This window comes from Dermacentor variabilis, chromosome 3 (genome assembly GCF_050947875.1).
Source record: "Dermacentor variabilis isolate Ectoservices chromosome 3, ASM5094787v1, whole genome shotgun sequence".
NCBI classification, from domain to species: domain Eukaryota; kingdom Metazoa; phylum Arthropoda; class Arachnida; order Ixodida; family Ixodidae; genus Dermacentor; species Dermacentor variabilis.
The window spans coordinates 107,473,273-107,493,915 of record NC_134570.1 but is presented as its reverse complement, the minus strand read 5'-3'; the positions used below and the strand labels follow the sequence as shown (position 1 = coordinate 107,493,915).

At 42.4% G+C, this 20,643-nt stretch overlaps 1 long non-coding RNA gene across 3 annotated transcripts; it reads right to left on the bottom strand.

The window, feature by feature from the left end:
- Positions 1 to 1,632: 1,632 nt before the first annotated feature.
- LOC142576145 (uncharacterized) lies at positions 1,633 to 20,196 on the bottom strand. 3 transcript variants are annotated; one of them, XR_012826795.1, is made up of 6 exons: positions 19,755 to 20,196; positions 18,136 to 18,226; positions 15,797 to 15,983; positions 13,792 to 13,981; positions 8,698 to 9,176; positions 1,633 to 1,731 (listed from the first exon to the last, which is right to left on the bottom strand). It is a non-coding gene; the product is annotated as an uncharacterized LOC142576145 (long non-coding RNA). The 3 variants fall into 3 exon arrangements; XR_012826797.1 differs by having other exon boundaries at positions 1,633 to 1,728; XR_012826796.1 differs by having other exon boundaries at positions 15,797 to 15,890.
- Between the last annotated feature and the right edge of the window lie 447 nt (positions 20,197 to 20,643).

Genomic DNA, 20,643 nt, shown 5'->3' with positions numbered 1-20,643 from the left:
GCCTTGCTTAGTAACTCAGGAGACCAATTGCAATGCATGCTCACTGACCTGGAGAGGCAAAGCAGAAGGAAGGGTGGGTCTGAAAATTAATCTGCAGAAAACTAAAGTATTGTTCAACAGTCTCGGAAGAGAACAGCAGTTTACGATAGGTAGCGAAGCACTGGAAGTGGTAAGGGAATACATCTACTTAGGGCAGGTAGTGACCACGGATCCGGATCATGAGACTGAAATAACCAGAAGAATAAGAATGGGCTGGGGTGCGTTTGGCAGGCATTCTCAAATCATGAACAGCAGGTTGCCACTATCCCTCAAAAGGAAAGTGTATAACAGTTGTGTGTTACCAGTACTCACATATGGGGCAGAAACCTGGAGGCTTACGAAAAGGGTTCTGCTGAAATTGAGGACGACGCAACGAGCTATGGAAAGAAGAATGATGGGTGTAACGTTAAGGGATAAGAGCAGATTGGGTGAGGCAACAAACGCGGGTAAACGACATCTTGGTGGAAACCAAGAAAAAGAAATGGGCATGGGCCGGACATGTAATGAGGAGGGAAGATAACCGATGGTCACTAAGGGTTACGGACTGGATTCCAAGGGAAGGGATGCGTAGCAGGGGGCGGCAGAAAGTTAGGTGGGCGGATGACATTAAGACGTTTGCAGGGACAACATGGCCACAATTAGTACATGACCGGGGTAGTTGGAGAAGTATGGGAGAGGCCTTTGCCCTGCAGTGGGCGTAACTAGGCTGATGATGATGATGACACTCTGCTAACACTCCCCCCCCCCTTGTGGGTATAGGAATGTATATTGCGACATTTGCACCATTGTGCATTTGCTAAGAGCATTGTTAGCTGTAGTATGTACTAGATTCAGTCTTGTATCGCGCTTTCTCTTTTTTTTTGTTTTTGCCATCAAGTAGTTATCAACTGTAAAAAAAATTTCCTGATTTTACGGCAAATCTGCTGGTAATGTGCGACCGAATGCTTTTCCGTAAATAAAGAACGGTCATTTCCATAGAACGGACAGCCGTAGAAATGAGACCTTAATACAAAATATGAGTGCTTTCGTATCTACAAAATGGATGACTGTATGCTGAATAGGTACTACAACCGTTTAAGTACAGGTGCTTCTCGTATTCAGAACAAGGAACACACCAATGTACTGCACCTGTACTATAACTGTTAAAGTACAGGTGCTTCCCATATTCAGAACACAAAAGACTCTGTATGCTAAATCTGTACTATAGCCGTTAAAGTACAGGTGCTTCCCATATTTCGTCTTACAGAGCATATTCATTGTTTGCAGAATGTACTACCGGGGTCAAAACTGCCCAGGACACACGAGCATCGATCAAACTTTATTGGTGCGACATCTGCTGGGATCAGCCACACTAACATCCGCGTTTGGAATGTGCATACGTGACCCACTGCTTCCAGCAGTCTTGAATGCAGAGATGCAATTTAGTCTACACTCGCACCTCCAGGGTACTTTTGTCCACGATAGTACCTATCCTTTAATGCAAATGTCATGAAGGCAGCCCATAGCCGAAGCAGCAGGTCACTATTGAGAAAATAGTCTTGCCAACACACTGACATAGCTGAAAAGATAAAACACTTTGCACTTTATGAATGATCAATGAAGCAACTTTATTTTCTTCAATCACTCGTCTTGCACTCTTTCCTGGTGAAAGTCGTTCTTGACCCCAAACGCCTTGCAAGGATAGACTTGCTGCTGTTAGGAGAAACAAATAGTATTTGTGAATTTCCATCCCAAGGAAAGCAGGAAAAAAAAGATAATCACAGAACACAACAAAGCAGTAACTTCTGTGCTAGAAAAACATGTATGTAGACCAACATTGTTGGAATAAGGGATGTTGCTGTAGCCGACATTAAAACAAAGGTGCTTGTCATCAGGGTAGCATCTGCTTTCCTTGGCAGCGTTTTTTTTTTGTGCATAGCTCACTGGCCCCTACCATCATTGGGGGAGGAGAAGCTGGTGCATATACTAGGTCAAGAGAAGCCGAAATGTTAATATAAAGGGAGGAAGGGCATGCTTTAGCAGTGGTGATCAAGATGGAGCGGGTGGAGCACTGCTGTCAGTTCTTGCAAAGAGTAGGGGTGATCAAAACAGACAATGATGTACACATGTAAGCAACTATTAATCCAGCAGACCTAGTATTCCCGGAAGTCAAAATAGGAATTAAGATAAACTGTAAGCACATTTGAAAAAAGGCAACGAAGAATTAAGGAAAACAAATTTTGTATCAAGATGCACCTGGTTAAGATCAGTGGAAATGGCAAATGAAGGCACATGATGAATACACATTTTGTGTATTCAACATGTGAAGAAAAAATATATTCACCAAAGATTAAAAATAGGGACATCAAAATTAAACTGGACATGACTATAAAACAGTAAAGAAAAGCCTGCGAAAAAAAATGGGATGGGCAATATGACAACCAGGCGTAAATTGCGAAACGTTGAGTGCTGTTTATATTCATGACGCTGTTGATGGCTTCAACTTTCTGTCTTCCTGTGGAACCTTTGTCTTACTTGAACAAGGAAATGGGCCATTTTTTAAGCAAGTCTAAGTTCAATGCTGTTCTGAGCTTCAGTGTCATTATAATGGAAGAAAATGTTATGGGCAGTTCTGCTAGGCGGGCATTCATTCAGCAGTAATATCCACATGTATAAGCTCAAATTTTAAAGGTCTAAATGGACCTTAGCTCCTGGCAAACCATTAGCTGGTCTTTTTATTTTTCAGCACAGATGCCTACGCATTATACGAGGTGTGACACAAAAGAAACGAGACTAAGTGTGTAGCTTGAAAACAGATTGGAGTTGGCAACAACTGTTTTGCTTACGTCATCCCACACACCTCCTCTTTTTATGCGCCCAGTTTCGATGGAACCAGTCACGCCAGTTGGAAGTGCTGCGTCATTGAGTGAACACGTGCAACTGCCTTCTGCCGGAAAAATGTCTGATGGAAAAACCGAACAGCGAATCAACATCAAGTTTCTTGTGAAACTTAAGAAATCAGCCACTGAAACATTTCAAATGTTAACCGAGGCTTATGGAGATGAAACTTTGTCTCGTGCCCGTGTGTTTGAATGGCATAAGCGGTTTTCAGGGGGAAGGGACAGTGTGGAAGACGATGAATGTGCTGGGCGCCCAAGGTCAGCGATTACAGACCAAAACATTGCCAAAGTTCGTGAGGTGATCCGTGGTGACCGAAGATTAAGTGTTCGTGCAGTGGCGCAGTTAGTGAACTTGGATAGGGAAGCTGTTCGGCGCATTTTAACGGTCGAATTAGAATGAGCAAGATTAGTGCGAAGGTTGTTCCAAAAGTTCTGTCCAATGACCAAAAACAGTGCCGTAAAGACCTGTGTGTGGACATGTTAGAACGCATTGCAAACGAGCCAAATTTGTTGGAATCTGTTGTAACATGTGATGAGACATGGGTTTTTACCTATGACCCAGAAAGTAAGCACCAGTCAATGCAGTGGAAGTCTCCAGGATCCCCAAGACCCAAAAAATCACGCATGTCAAAATCAAAATTCAAGGCAATGTTAATTGTCTTCTTTGACATTAATGGAATTCTAATGATTGAGTGGGTTCCCAGAGGTCAGACTGTTAATCAACACTACTACATTGAAGTACTAAAAAGACCGTGAAAAAATTAGGAAGAGGTCACAGTTGTGGAGTGATGGATGGCTGTTGCACCAGGACAATGCACCCGTTCACACGGCCCTATCTGTCAAGCACTTTCTGACCAGCAAAAACATTACTGTGATGGGGCATCCTCCTTATTCACCTGATTTGGCTCCATGCGACTTTTTTTTTTATTTCCTGAAGTTAAATCTTGCTTAAAGGGAATCCATTTTACCTCAGTTGAAGAGGTTCAGGCAAAAACGAAGAATCTCCTGAAGGGCCTTCCAAAAACCTCGTTCCAGAACTGTTATCAACTATGGCAGCACCAAATGCAGAAGTGTGTGAATGCTGAAGGGGACTACTTTGAAGGTCATAATGTCACAGAGAATTGATTCAGTAAGTACAATAAGTTACTGAACCAGTCTCGTTTTTTTTTTGTGTCACACCTCGTATATGTTGGCAGGAGCGCTAGCAAACTACATTATGCTTGCTGCCAAAACCAAAGTGAAGTTTGGTAACAATGAGTGAAAGAAAAAAACAGCATTCCACAATACTGATTCAAGTCATCCAGAAAAGTTGCTATAATTATTGTACCCCCCACCATGCACACAATAATTATACACCATATTGACTCTCATGGTGCCGATCATGCTATTATAAAACCACGCATCAAGTGAGGAGAATTAGGAGATCAGAGGCCACAATTCTTTTCGTTATAACATCAAATGTGCTTCACATTAATAACTAACAAAGGAGCAGCCAGTTTGTGAGATGGTGACTGATGCATAGGAAAGCTCATGACATTCTGTACAGCAGAACGATGCCAATGAGATGTTATGCGCACAAACGCAGTCTTTCATGCAAAATGACATCCTGCAGCCTTGCGCAGACATGCCAACCTTAGAGGTTGAAAAACACCACAGTGGAAGGCGAAGAGTGTTAAATTTATTGAAAATTACTAAAAATTATTCATTATCAATTATGTTTACTGTTTGTTAAATATTCACAGACTGTTCCCTATGGGTGCTGTGAACAGGCACCCTGGTTTTACAGTCGCAGCAACAATGATCTGTGGCCCAGACAAGGAGAAATGCTTATGAAGTTTACACAAGAGTATAATCTACAAATACCAATCTGGTAGAGAAGGAGGAGGAGGAAAAAACTATTTTCTCGTGGAGGATGCATACTCCAGAGTAGAAGAAACTAGTGCACCCTAACCATCATTGTTGCAGATGCCTGTGAACTAGCAGTTACACATAATATGGCAGTTGCAATTGTACTTCCACAAGCCGTAGTTACTGCAAGCTGCTGCCAGTTTACCGTTACACATATGTAATACATTTAGGGCAAGTTAAAGCTCGAATGAATTTATCTCATATGACACAACTGAAATGCAATATTCTGCAAATAAGTAAAGCACTATGTGCCGTCCCGTTCAATGAAACACCTTTGAAGAACCTGAATCGCCACCTGGACCATGACGAGGTGAATAGTGTGTTCTGTGTGAAATAGTGTGCCTGTATAGCCTAACGCTGTGGAGAGTGCATTTAGTATCAGCTGTGAAGGTTTCTAAATTAAACGGCACACACCAAAAACCTCTATGCAGCTATGCGAAATGCAAAACGCCTCTTTTTGTTGTTTATAGGCAATGACACCTAGGGCCATAACATGTAGACTATGATCTTCATTCCTAAACAATCAAAGCGAATAGCACCACCCTAAGCGTTATGTGCCTTCTGTCTCGCATTTTCTGTCAAAAACTGTTAGTGTGGGATGCTGCGGTCGGCAGAGAAACTGATTTCTGGAGCACTATAAAATATTAGGTACTGTGATCCCAGTGCTTTCCCTGCTGTTTAAGCATCATTGGGTCTTACAGTAAAAAAATGAGGAACAAATAAATGTATATTTCACATTGTAACCCTCATGAGGTATTTAGTAGTCTGAATTATAAAGGTTTCCATATTTAGATCTGAAGACAGATTTTATTCCGCTAAAAGAATGGAATTATGCCAATGATTCTTGCATTTGATGCTATATCTTTTATTTCAGTTGGAATGTGTGTGAATTGTCAGCTATGTTGCTTGACATGTTTTAGATTGACCGTTTTCCCAATTTAGCCAATCCGTATTCACAAATAACATTGAGGAGTATGCCAAGAACTTGCTTAGCAGGGGTATATCTTTAACATTTGCAAGATACCAGGCTCTTGAATGCATATCTAACCTTGGGGTGCATGCTGCTCTCTGATCTCCATCAGCAAGTTTCCGCAAACATCTACAAGGTTTCTTATGAATGTAGATTTGTTTGTACTGGAGAAACAGGGAAATTAAACAGGTGAATTATGCAGCATAAGAATGATGTCAGCAAGAAGCAAGCATCAAGAAGCACTGAATCAGGAAGCAGTCACTCGACACGCACACACTATCAAAGACAAGAATTATTGGGATGATTAAAAATTCTAGCAGTGGAATGAAATGTCTTCTAATCTATATCTAAACTCTTCGATTATTCAGTCTACTACCACTACCTTCACCAAAAATGTTCATAATCATTATCCTATCTACGCAAAGTCATACTGGCCGATTTCCCGAGACATAGTTACTAGCGTTAAAAAGATGAACAGAAAAAAGTTGAGACAGGACAGAGCACTTAGACTTCAACTGGCAGGCCTTATTCAGAAAAACCATGCAAGAAACCACTGTATGCTCAATTAAATGCGCAGACGGATGCGTCAATGAATGTGCCACATAGGAGAAAACCACATGCGCAATGAACCCGATAGGTGCCCACATCAAGCCATTACAAAGCATTGATCAGGTTCTTCTCAAGATACAACTCTTTATCAGCGAGTGCCAGGGACGGAGCACTTACACCCAAGATAGCCACAAACATCCAACAGATGTGCCGGACTGATCCAAACATCAGCATAAGATGGGGGTGTTCTATGGACATCCTTTAAATGCACATAAATCTGAGAAACGTACAAAGGCATCAAAGTTTTGGATTTCCACTGAACACCCATTTAGTTCATTCATCAGACGTACAGCGAACAAAATATTGGATGTCCATAGAACGTCTCTAAAAACAGTACTTCAGACATACATTGCACCTCCATAAAGTTTGCAGTTTAAGCGTACATTGTAGGCCCTCCAAAACTTTCGCATTGTATACGCCCTTCTATGATTTTGACGCGGACGATGCTATGCGGTTGGTGCCTGTAGTTGGTGTGATTATATCGCGCCTTATCAGTTCACATGTAATGGATGTCCATATGACATCCCATTCTCTTGCTGGACATTGATCGATCAGTTATACTTCATAAAATCAATAATTGCGCATGAAATGTATATTTTTTCAGTAGAACAAAATATGCAAACAGCGAGTAAAGCAAAAGAAGAATGTACATGCGCCCAAAGCTTTCGTGTTGCAGATTTTGATCTTTTGCAGACTTCTTTGTTTCCAACTTTGGAAAAGTAACTGAAAACCAAGGTACAGTACATTCAGCAATTAACTGATATATAGCAGAAAAAGCGCATAGAAATTATATGAAGGGACTTTACTTTTATTAAGCACCACCAAACGTTTTAAAACGGCGACAACCCTCACGTGCGCAAGTTATTACGCGGCCTCCGAACTTGACACTCAGTCGCGGAGGCCATGTGTGTCTAATGCAAGGAGCCAGAAGCACGCCATGTCGCACTAAATGCAGAATGATGTTTAAAGACGTTACAAAAGTGAAATGCTTTAATGAGATTTTACATAGCATTCTCCAATTATCAATTATTCTCATAGTCGCGTGCCTGTCATACGTCACGATAAGTGCAACCATCAAGCAAGCGTATACGGGCATGTGCCAGCTTGTTGTGTTTCGGTAGAGTGTCGGTGCTGGCGCTGAGCCGTGCTCTGCTGGTGCTCCCTGAAGGGCTGCAGAAGATAGCAAGATACCGCCAGCTTTTCCGTTCTCACAATAAATCACTCTTAGTTGCGGTGCTGTGACACTTCATTTCTAATTCTCGTCATGTCTGCAGTGGTGTCCGGTCGTCAGTAGGCACATGTTTTTCAAGGTATGTCGGAAGTTAGTTTTTGCTTTCTTGTATTTTATGCCGGTAGAGCGCTTAGCCTGGGCCGAAGAGCTGGTGCACAACGCAAATGCACAACAGTTTCGGTAGTACCCTTCAAGGAATGTCGGTGATATTTCTTGTCGGAATAGTATACTGAGCCAATTGGTGCAAGGCTAAGGACAAGTTTGCAACAGCTGGACTGCAACCCGAAACAAACGGCGATAGACAAGCGATGTTCTTGTCTGTCTCCCCGGGTTTCAGTTCAGCTTCTCACACTCGTCTCCGTCTTTCTTGCACTGTTCTTTTTGCGGTCTGCAGGTTTTGTGCACAACGACACAATGGTTTCAATGGTTCTGGCACGTTTTCAATAGTGGTGCTCGATGTTGTGAGGTAGTCACCGGTCATACATTGCTTTTGTTCTGTCTGCCGGTGGAGGTATTTTGTAGTAAGGGCTGTATGTAGAGCTAAGTGATCTTTTGCACGCTTTGTTGCACCTCTGTACATTTACATAGCTCCTGTGTATAGCGTGCAGTATTACATGCTTGTATCATTTATAGGCACAAGGCATGAACTTTCATGTGTTCTTGATCAGTCAATATCTTTGCACATTATAAAAAGCTTCCCTGTGCTTTACTGCTTGCAAGGACAAATTTCATTCAGTGATACTCTTTAACCAGATGCTTCAGATCTGCTTCCATGATAAAGGAGAAGCTACAGCTGTACATTTCTACACTGGGATTTTAGCCTAATCACTGAATTTAGGAAAGGTGAAAAACGGTTATTTTAAGTGTCTTAAGCTACTTTGTATGTCTTCCATAAAAAATGGTTCATACAAGTGCCGTTTAATTTAGGCGTAACGCCTCACTGTTACCAAAAACCGGTACACCAGCTCAAAATCCATTTATCTGAAGAAAGCATTGTAGCAATCACTAGCTTACACGTATTAAACTACACTGAACAATGGTTCGGGCAGTCAGGTTCTTACCTCAAGCTTCCTTCTTTTCGCAAAAGCTGGCCTTGACAGCGGTGACGAGCTCCTTGTGTACGCGAACACTGACGGCACTGCGCCGGGCCTTAGACGAGCCGACTTGACTGGCAAACCCAACGCACGTTTTAATGATAAATTCTGTTGATAATCGTCGTCACGGAAGTGGTTGGAGCACAGCACTGTTGTTCTTGAGGGCTTGAAATTCTTTCGCTTCACAGCAGCCTCCCACTTCGTTAAAAGCTTCTTGTCTTGTGGGAAGTAATGGAAGACAACATTGTCGCGGCCGCTGGTGTTCGTGCAACCGTAGGCTGCACAGATAGCCGGCATGATCGGCCCACCACTTCAGTTGATGCTGCACACGTTGACTACCACTCTACATACATGCAGACGCACCAACAAAGGAATGCAGGGTCGATCGAAGCAGATTACGATGGCACGCACGCAGAAACAAGCACGGTCAGGCACGGTCACGGAGGCTGCGAAGGAACAGAACACTAGTGTTGACGTCACAACACCGCGGTTTCCGGTCTCCGCTCGCATCGTCAGCGTCACTAGCAGCACGCGGCATTCGACGGGGGGCGGAGCTACAGCGCAATTTTAACCGGCGATTACATCGCTCCTAATTGAAAAAAAAAAAAATTTTACCTACATGGTTTATAAGGTTCCCGCATCCGTATATGAGCGTCTTATTGAATTTGACAGACTCTTCAGCTTCCCTTTAACTGAAAGCCCATGCTTGATTTGGTAAAGATAAAGCCTGATGCAAACGCACTCAAGGAAAGGCAATGAGTGTCTTGGACACTTTCCCACGTCGTTATAGTGAGAAAGTCAAGCATGGGCTTCAAGTAATGGTGAATATCTGATTGCAGGGTAAGTAATGAGCGATGTGTTTGCATAGTTGTAAAGATTCTGTGGTTTTTCATGCTTAGGATGTTCAAGCTAGCCAGCAAGAGTGTGGTCTTGCAAGTGAAATTCGCCCTCCAGCCCCGCATAGCATCGTAGCATGTGCCTTTAGGAGTGCTGACAAATTTTCTTTCTCTTTTAAAACTGGTAGTGGTCTAACTTCTAATCATGGTAACTACAAGGCTAAACCTATCTTCAGAGTACAAAAATAATGTTCCCTTTGAAGTGGCCACCTTAAGATTAGCACTCACTGCAACATGTTTCCTTGGTAGTACTGCTGCAGGGGCCAGTGCAATTAACCACTGTTGCTATGTTGAGGCCGGTGTATGAACACCGAGACAACACTACGGAGATGCAGATGTAGCAGCTTATCTCCAGCATCAACTGAATCAATGCTTTGGCCTTTCGTGGCACCTGAGTGCATTATAAGTAGTGCTGTATGTTTTCAAAAATATGACAAATGTAGAATCCTGTTACCTGGTGTCAGGCTGAGTGTATTGAAAGCCTTGAGATGGGTTAAAAGGGCTGATTTGATACTGCTACAAGTGGCTCAGCACTCTTGGCAGCATAGTATGGCCTGGTGCCACTGCGTGCCAACTGTGCTGTGGTACCAGGTAGCCACTAACTGCAATTACATTGACATTCCTTGTGATCCATGAATCCACACACGAATTGGCTGTAGTCTCACTTGCTTTGAAATATGATATAGTTATTTTTCTCAAATAATTTATAGAGCATACCATGGCTGTACTTGGACTGCATGCTTACTTATTCGAGAAAAATGAGGTAAAAATTCAGATACTTCCTCGTTATAACAGTCTTCATTTCTAAATGAGAACTGTATGTTAAAACAATTTTTTTTTGTGCAGCAGCTGTGTTCTAAATATTTCTCCTTTATGGAGAAGCTAACGTGGCCCCGTTTTGCTGCAGGGCATTGCCTCCTTACATAATTTATCAGACAAGTCCACTTGCCGAAACGTTGGCTCCTGCTTTCACCTTGTTCTTGTTTTGCTCATTGTCTTGAGTTTCCATATCCCGCATTCCCCGTGTTTTCCCCATAATTTATCATTGTGCTAACATACTGATGGTTTTCAGATTGCTTTTCCTATAGGATACATTGCTGTTTTGGGCCTTCAGCTGTTGCTCTCCTTCATGTTTCACTACGTTGTTTCTGTTTCTTTTGCTAATTACAAATCTAGTCAAATAGTGATTTGATGTTTCCATATGTGAATTCTGCTTTTGTTTTTGTTCATGAGAATAATGTTGCCCTCTGTGGTATATTTTACTGGAGAGAATGCAGCTAACACTGCAGTTGCTCGCCTAAGAAATAATTTTTTTATGAGAAAGTGTTCCTTTTCAAGCATTGCTTTTACTGTCCTATTTTATTTATCCTTTAGTACGTTTATGCTTAGCTGTTGTGCAAAAGTGACATTTTTGTATTGGTTCGTGTGTTAAGTACTCGTCGTGCTTTTAAGGAACCGAGAGATGGCATTATGTTGTATTTTTACTGTTCACTTTATTTTCATTAGACATCTGCAGTCTGCCATTGTATTTCATTGCAAATATTGTGTAAATTATGTACTTGTCAAATGGTTGATACCAATAAGAGGTTTCACAATAAAAAGGCTGGTGGTGACAACTTGAGTTTCCCTTCGCTTAGTAATAGTGGCACTTTGATTTGTTGTCCCAAAGAGTCCAGGACTGTCCGAGAAGCTGCGTACACCAATAATCGCTGGCTGTAATAGCGTCTCAAGCAGTCTGGGACAAAAAAAATTGAAGAGGCCCAGTGCATGCATACATGACGAATAAAAGAAGCAACCAAAAATAGTACAATGGATGTCCTATGGAGCTAAGTGTGGTTAATATGGTTATCATTTAGATGTAGTAAATATATATTGGATGTTGTGGATATCTATTAGATGTAATATATACATCTACAGGATGTGGACGTCTATTAGATGTTACATATATCCAGTGCTGACATCCTCACAATGTAGTACTTACATGTTCCGGATGCATTTGCGATGATCCATAGTACATTCATGCAATGTTTTCTGGATAGATCTGGTTATCTAATGGATGTATCTGGCTATCTGGGACATTCATCAGCAGCTTTTGAAATTTGATATGCCTCAAATATTTCCGTATCTAACTACCTGGTGAACCGTCTGAGCACTTATGTGTTGTGAAAACATGGGGAGCATTTTCATGTGCATCTACAGCACTGGTCAGCCAAGTGGCCAGCGCCTGCGAGAGCATTTACAGCATTCCTGTGCTCCCCAAGCCACTCATTCAGGCACCTGCCTGTTAGTCCAATATAGAACTTTCCAGAGGGAAGTGGAATTTTGTACACCACCCCCACATTGCAGCCAACAAAGCGGGTGACACGGTCTTTAGTGCATGTACCTTGACTCCTTGTTGTTTACCAGCCTGCACATTCTTGCGAGCTTGAGTGGTGCTGAAAAAACAACACCCACGCCACACACTTGCCTGCCACCTTTTTAAGGCGGTGGGACACCTCGTGTACATATGGCACAGGCACAGGGTGCCCCCTACGGCGTGCGCTATTGCACCTTGCAGCTGTCGGGTCAGCTTTTACCTCTTTTATGAGGCTTTCAGTGACTGACACCAAGGCGTCATTGAGGTACCCGGCCCTATGTAAACAGCTCGCTTGTTGCTGAACGCCGCAGGAAACCTGGTGCACACAAGATTTTACCAGAGCAGCTTTCAGGCACTTAGCAGCTATACCTCTTTTTTTACTAGCTTGGAGTGGGCCAAACAGTAGTCAAGTAGGGGCTTCTCACTGAGGTGTGAAGCCTGAGCGGAGTGGCTACGGTGTTAAAAACGTCCTGGGTGTTTTTGAAAAGTGTAGAGTAGGTCTTAAGTTCACACATGAGTCGCCAGTAGATGGTCGCCTACAATTCCTAGATACCTGTATCACTATAAATGTTAGTTCTATTTGCTTGAGCTACTCCCCTAGGAGTAAGAAGCCCTTGCTTGACTACTGTTCGGCCCACTCCAAGCTAGTAAAAAGGTATAGCCGCTAACTGCCTGAAAGCTGCTTTGGTAAAATCTTGTGTGCACCAGGTTTCCTGAGGCGTTCAGCAACAAGTGAGCTGTTTACATAGGGCCAGGTATCCCGATGGCACCTTGGTGTCAGTCCCTGAGAGCCTCTTAAAAGAGGTAAAAGCTGACCCAGCAGCTGCTCTGTGCAATAACAAACGCCCTGTGCCATATGTACACGGGGTGTCCAATCGCCTAAAAAAGGTGGCAGGCAAGTGTGGCGTGCGTGTTGTTTTTTCAGCACCACTCAAGCTCGCAAGAATGTGCAGGCTGGTAAACAACACAGGGAGTCAAGGTACATGCACTAAAGACTATGTCACCCGCTTTGTTGACTGCAACGTGGGGTGGTGTACAAAATTCCACTTCCTTCCGGAAAGTTCTACATTGGATTAACAGGCAGGTGCCTGAATGAGCGGCGTGGGGAGCACAGGAATGCTGTAAAGGCTCTCACAGGCGCTGGCCACTTGGGTGACCATTGCCGTAGATGCACATGAAAATGCTCCCCGTTTTCACATGTAAGTGCTCAGACGGTTCGCCAGGCAGTTGGGGAAATAACTGAGGCATACTGCGTTTCAAAAGCTGCTGATGAATGTGTAGGCGCTCTATCCCTGGTACTCATGATAGAGTTGTATCTTGAGAAGAATCTCATCAATGCTTTGTAATGGCTTTATGTGGGCATCTATCGGTTTCTTTGCGCATGTGGTTTTCTCCTACATGGCACATTTGTTGATGCATCCGCCTGCGCATTTAATTGACCATACGGTGGTTTCTTTCATATTTTTTCTGAATAAAGCCTGTTAGTTGAAGTCTAGTGCTCTGTCCTGTTCAAAGTTTTTTCTGTTAATATATTTAGCGCTAGTAACTATGTCTCAGCAAATGGATCAACACCAACTAGCCCAACTTTCTGCATTAATCCTGGCCGATATTCAAGCCTTCATAAGCTGCTTTTTTCACTGATGATTCTCTGCGGGAAAGAGGTGTTCATATGGAGGCCATACAATCTACTTATTTCCCGTTTTTTGATAAATGATAAGTGTAGAATTTCACACTTAAACTGCATTGAGCTTGAGCAAGTTCTATGTCTGAAGCTGTTGATTCTTTTTCCCTTTGCCATCTTTGACTCACCTGGTTAGCTAAGTAGGCAGAAAAGTTTCAAGAGAAAGGTGGTGGCGCCGAATTAGACTTGTGCCACAGGAGACCTTTTCACGGTCACTGGAGGAACTGCTAGTGACCTTGGCTTCTGCAGTTAACTGCTGTGGCCTCGGCATCATTCTTGAGGGCCATGACCATGTCCAAGAAACCTTGTCTCCACAGGCTGCATAAAAAAGTATAATTTTATGAGCTAAGTCTTTCTTAAGAGAAACCACTTCAGTTGTATTCATAGCTTTGCGACACAAAATTGCCATGCGACTGGCCACTCAAGACACATTATGTGTATTCGCGGGCTTCTTTCTTAGAAAAACACTTTTATGTAGCACACAATGAGCAACAGAAAGCTGTATCAGGAGGTTTTCATGTTGCTCTACAATTTTCTCATTGACACTCTTTATCAAATTATTTGACAAGTTAATGAAGAGCAACTATGTAATTAGGCAGAATGCAATAAATAATCTGAGTATTTCCAAGCAAAGGCAAACAATGTTACCTTGGTAGTCTAGCTACATGGCATTCACATATTTCTAAATCTTCGTGCATAATAGTTGGGACACCCTGTAGATGAAGAAAATATTACAATATTCATAATCATGCTATGCGTGTTATTGATGGCTATGGCTGCTTCAAGTAATTCTTTCAATAAGGTGGAAGCAGTTTTAAAGTTAGATTGTTTTGCAGCAAGGGCGCGCAATTTAGAAAATCAAGCAAAAAGGTCAAGTTGTGTTCACTATTTATATGTTTAACTAAGAAGCTGTAGAAAAAGAAAACAGGTCAGAACATGTAATAAACAATGCAAAATTTGAAAATCTCAACTGAACAGGAAACCACCTTTTGAATATGCAGGAAAAAGCTTACCAGCTTATGTGGACTACACCCTTGCTACGTACTCCAAATGAAGAAGTTGTTACTGCAATGCTTGGGCACCATATGAACGTAACAAAAAGAAACTTTCAGCAGTACATTAACACCATAAACGAATTGGCCTTTGAAGGTTCTCTATCTGAATCCTGAACAATCTGTTCTGGCATTCAATGTGTTTAGCTCATTCTGTACTCTCAAAAGCCGGCTCTCAAAAAGCAAGCTCGCAGCCACAATTTCTCTAAAGGTAACACCAGCTTGTGTCTCAAGATAGGGTTGGCCTGCAGATAAAGTGGACAATGCATGGCAAACATCATGAACACTCTTACGTGTTAACCAGTGGGCTCACTCATGAAGCCATAAAAATTATGTGATGCAGACACATGATATACTGAAGCTGGTTTCGTGAAGTGTTTCATGCTTCCAAGGCTTCTTCAGTTGTGAAAGCTGTCTCCACTACACAAGTAAGTGACGAGAACAAAAAAAGAACTTCAAAATGCTACCAATAAGTTGGCCATTTGCAAGCAACCAGCAGACTTTTCGCTCCTAGCTTCCCTCGCGCAAATCTACTACTACTATGCCACGGTACTTGCTTTGCCCAGTACCAGCCACCTTAAAATGCAATGTGTTCAGAACCGTTGCCCTCTGTTTTTCTGCTTTGGAAACAGTTTACCATGTGTGCAGTTGGTGTCGAGAAAGGGGACGCAAAACACTGTGCACCACTGATCTCTAATATGTTGTTCTGGATGCTGCTCGCTGCTCTGGACACAGGTGAATCCAGTGGAAATGTGGTGTCGTGCAGCAGCTTGTCCTGGAAGCATGGCGTATGGTGCACTAACTAGTGCAAGTGATCAGATGATGTTGCTGCTGCAAAAATTCTTCTTCGTGGTTTTCCAGATTTTAGAAGATGTCTCTACATGTATGATAAGCGCTTTGACAACAATCTGAACTTGTATACGATAGTGTTTTCTCATTTACCAGTGCACCCCTTATGTTAGCGACGCTGTGGGTGCTGTAATGGAAAAAGTCTGGACACCTTCTCGAAACACTGCTCTAGCCTGCTTGGGTAGCTTACGGCACACCAGGCAGGTATTTTAGCGGAAGAAACGCCACACACCCGTGCAAAGAAAGTGCTGCTGCAAAGTCGTGAAGCACCACCTTCGAGGACAAGGTTGGCTTCGGTCGAGGGAGCTCGATGTGCTATTCAGCCCCTGTAGTAGAGATCAGCGGCGTGGACCCTTCTATACTGGCTTTCCTTTCTGGTTGGAACCTTGGCAACAGCTCACACCTTATTTTTTTCAAACCTACAACATGTGCAGAGAAAGTCACATCACTGTGCATTGATTCAATGGCTCTATTACTCTGAGCTAACTCCCTAGACATTCTATGAAATCATTAAAAAAAATACAGTTGGCACATTTTTACTACTGTGGCTAGACAGGCTAGTTGCTAGGCGTGTGAAAAATGTTACCAGCAACAATAGAAGCATACACTGCAAAGCTACACTACAAATTATATTTAAGTGACACTGCATGACTGTACAGTATTGTTACTGTATGCTCTAGCGCTGTGTCAAGTAAAAGTTAATTGTCAAGTGTTTATGGCATATTTCTACTTATTCTGAGTCATCAAACTGCCGTGTGAAAAATGTTACCAGCAATAATATAAGCATACACTGCAAAGCTACACTACAAATTATATTTAAGTGACACTGCATGATTGTACAGTATTGTTACTGTATGCTATAGCCCTGTGTCAAGTAAAAGTTAATTGTCAAGTGTTTATGGCATATTTCTACTTATTCTGAGTCATCAAACTGCACAATCAATGTTCCAAGTTAACACATTGTTGGCTTTTGATTGCCCATATGATTCGTTTCCTACTTATACATGCAGTAATCTGACTGCAATAAGAAAGATGAGTGAGAAAAAGAAATGTCACAATAATCTTAAACATTTGCTGAGGGCAGGGGCAATGGCCAATAGCATGTGGTTGAAGCTACATAAAGTTTTCACATAGCTTAATTGTTCAGCAATTAATAAAGAGGTACACTGTGCGCCTTTGCATGACCAATGCAATCTGTCTACTTGACACTGCACTGAGGCTGCTGCTTGGTACTGTTCGGCAGTTCAGCTTTGGTTTTCTGCTATACAGAATTGTTTAGGTACTAGTAGCTTACTTCGCGATAAAATGGAACTTGGAGCACTGGTCATCTGCACATAAATAATGAAACTGCAGATCTAACACAAGAGGAGGACTACGGAACTCTTAGAAAAAGAACATATATATTATGATTATAATGTGATGCCACAATGAATCAAAACGCAACGCATAGAAATGGGAGGCGCTTCCATGCCACTAAGGTTATTGGACAGGCAATACTTCAGAAGTGCCCGCGACACAGTCCAACAAGGCAAAGCCGTGTTTGCTCGTGTGTGTTTGAACACGGCTCTACACGTGGTAGCGATTCCAGTATTGCTGCCCAATGGTTTAGCTCACCGCAGTTTGCAGTGCCAGAAAAGATAGAGAGAAAACTGCATTCTTGTCGCGAACAACAATATAACATGAAGTGCATTCTGAGGCCACAAGCTATTGATAAAAAAAAATCTTGCATTCTATTCATGCAAATTGGTAAGCTGCATGACATCTTTCACATATAAATTTTCATGATGTACCAGTGTGCAGGGTTTTACAGACAGCCAAATAAATTTGGCGCAAATATCACACTGTGATGATATGCATACACAATAAAGTAATTTCTCATAATATAAAAGGCATTGCCTTAATGTTACGACAAAAGATGACATTACTCAATCAGAGCCTTCTCAATTTCAGCATACAGGGGCACCACTTGGCTAAACAATAGCGATGTAATGTCTATGTATACAAATATTACCCATGCATTTCTACCATTGTCTAAAAAGAAATATATCTTCCCCTCTAAGTCTGCCTCATACAAGATTAGAACTAAAGCATAAATTTTACATAGCCACTTCAACAGGAACAGCTCATTCGAACTTCACAGTAAATAAACCTCTGTTGATGCCAGCCTCCTACAATGCTGAACCTTGCTGCATGCTTTACGAAGAAATTATAGTGGTATATCACTTAACTCTAAAACTATTCAGGTTTGCAGCATTTACAAATGTCCAATTTCATGTGTAACACCTTGATTTGCTTGCACAACTTACCAAGTGCAAATTAAAATTACTTCTCCTTGTTTAGCATTTTTGCCTGCTAGACTACAATCGAATGACATCAATATATTATCATATTAACTCAGAACCTAATTTGGCTTATATAATAACACCTTCGCATACTGCCACAGCTGCACTCTGCCATATGTGTTGCAATAATGAAGGGGTGCTTGTCCACCAACTAACAGTGATAACCTACACAGCTAAGTAGATGGCCATGATTCAGGTAGCAAAAAGCTGAGAAAAAAAATCCACTTACTTTGACAGCAACAATACTGCGATAACTTGAGAGAGATGGACCCATTACAGGCAGCAGACTTCTCAGCTCCAGCAGGGCAACAGCAACGAGTCTTTCAGCAAAAGAAAATAATTAGTAATGATAAGTTACCTTGTTCCTGCTAAGTAACAATACAATCCGATTTCGATGCATACCTACTCCCCGCTTTAGTAATACAACTGAATTATTCGTAAAAAAAACAGTTTATGTTGATTGCATTCGCTTCTCTTGTACGACCAAATTTGTTTGCAACTTATACAACATTTACAGCTTACTTTCTGACTGCCTAGGCATCATTCGAGGCAAAACATTTTGCTGCGCCGCAAACAGTTGCACCAAGGAAACAGAGCAGAGCAGCCCTGTCAAGCGAGCAAGTGCGCTTACGGAGAGTGCACGCGGTTTCAAGTGCACTTTCCCACATCTAACCGTCGCAAGCCGAGTGTACTCGCAGAAGAGTGCACACCGGTCGGAGTGCGTTCACGGAACGCACTTTAAATTATGGGGTTTTACGTGCCAAAACCACTTTCTGATTATGAGGCACGCCGTAGTGGGGGACTCCGGAAATTTCGACCACCTGGGGTTCTGGGGTGCACCTAAATCTAAGTACACGGGTGTTTTGCGCATTTCGCCCCCATCGAAATGCGGCCGCCGTCGCCGGGATTCGATCCCGCGACCTCGTGCTCAGCAGCCTAACACCACAGCCACTGAGCAACCACGGCGGATCGGAACGCACTTTGATGGTAGAGTACGTAGCCTCACCGCCAGCGGTTTCAACGGTACAAAATGTAATGCATAGAAAAAGAACACATAAGTTAATTCTAGCTGTTGAACAGCTTTTAACAAGATAATCAGAGCATAACTCGCTGACATTTTGTGCTAACAGGATCAAAACCCGCCTCATCGCACGTCTACATCTTGTTCTGGATTGGCTAGACATTCATCTTGGCCGGCCTTGACTTGCAACACTCTTATGATAAAAATATTTTTGTTTTTTGAATAAATATAGATTACTTGTTTTTTTTCTTTATAATACAACTAAAGCAATGGCTTTTTAGAAGTTCTTTATATTTTAATCTACATCTTCAAAAGACATAGTTTTAATCTGTCGCCGTTCTTTTTTTTTTTTTTTTTTTGCGAGTGCACTGTTTCCGTTTAGCACTGTGGTGCCTAAAGTGTCACTCAAGGTCCCCGAAGTACACTCCCCCTAAGTGCACATAACTTGCCCACTTGACGGGGTACGACTATTTTGTTCACTACAATAACGTGCATGCGAGCAAGAAAGTAAGCAGAAGTTTTTGCCCTATCCGATACGGTATGCTCTCAAGCCGGTACAAGTGTCAAAACAAGTGCACAACTGAACGCAATTTTATTCTACGCTTTTACAGCAAGTGAGTAAGAGGTTAGAAGTGTCACACGGAAAATTGCGATAATTGAAATCGAAATGAAACGATAGGTGGTCCTTTCCCCATTCCTGCGTCATTCTTGGCCTAAGACGCTGCTTAGTGGCCTTCTGAAACAATATTTCTGTTCGCGACGCCGGCTTAACACAATCATTTTAACACCTACGTTGTGCAATACAAATAAAACTTAAATGGGCTTACCTCATGAGCAAGTTACGCGCGCGTGTAGACAGTTGAACATCCGTTGAGAAGCAGCAAGCTTATCGGGCGTCCAAGCGCATACGTGCACCCGAACACATGACAATTTCTTCGATGCCGCAGCATGCAGAGTTTAGTAGACGAAGTGAAACATATTCAGCACGAATATCCCCGCGCTATGACGGCACATGACGAGCACACAAGCGTGCACTACACAGCGACAAATTCGGAACTTTGCTAACTCGAACATGCAGACTCGAGCAGCGTAAGCATCCATCGTTTCTGTTCTTCGCTCCCGATGCGTCAATCTTTTTTCCTTGGGGCCTTGCTCCACTCTTCAGTACAAATCAAAGCATATTTACGGTAAACTAACAATTTTTACAACATGACACGATAAAAGCCAGTACACTTACACATGCGCAGCTTTATCTACTGTTCCGTGGTTCAGAAGCGCAGCACGTGCTGCACCCTGGTGCCGCACTCTGTGAGCACGGAGAACAAAACAGAATCGGTTTCGTTTTCGATTTTGTGCTCTAGTTGCTGGAACAGCAAAATAATTGCTTGACAAATAATTGAATTCTGAAAGAGGAGAACGCTTTCTCTCCCACAAGGTAGTGCATTACATACAGGGTGATAGAGAATGCAAAAAGAAAAGCAGGGAGGTCAACCAGACGGTTTGCTTCTGCGGATAGCAAACCGCAGTATTGCAATGCAGTGTAAAGCAGTGCACTCGGATGGGTCGATAAGCTCTAGCATAGTGCTAATTTGGGCTGGTTGGCGCATGTAATTAACGGGTAAATAAATAGATAAAGCACATGGAACATATGGTGTTGCATGCTGGGTCAAAAAGAAATGAAGCTTGAATCATTACGCCAACTCCGCACTAGGCGTT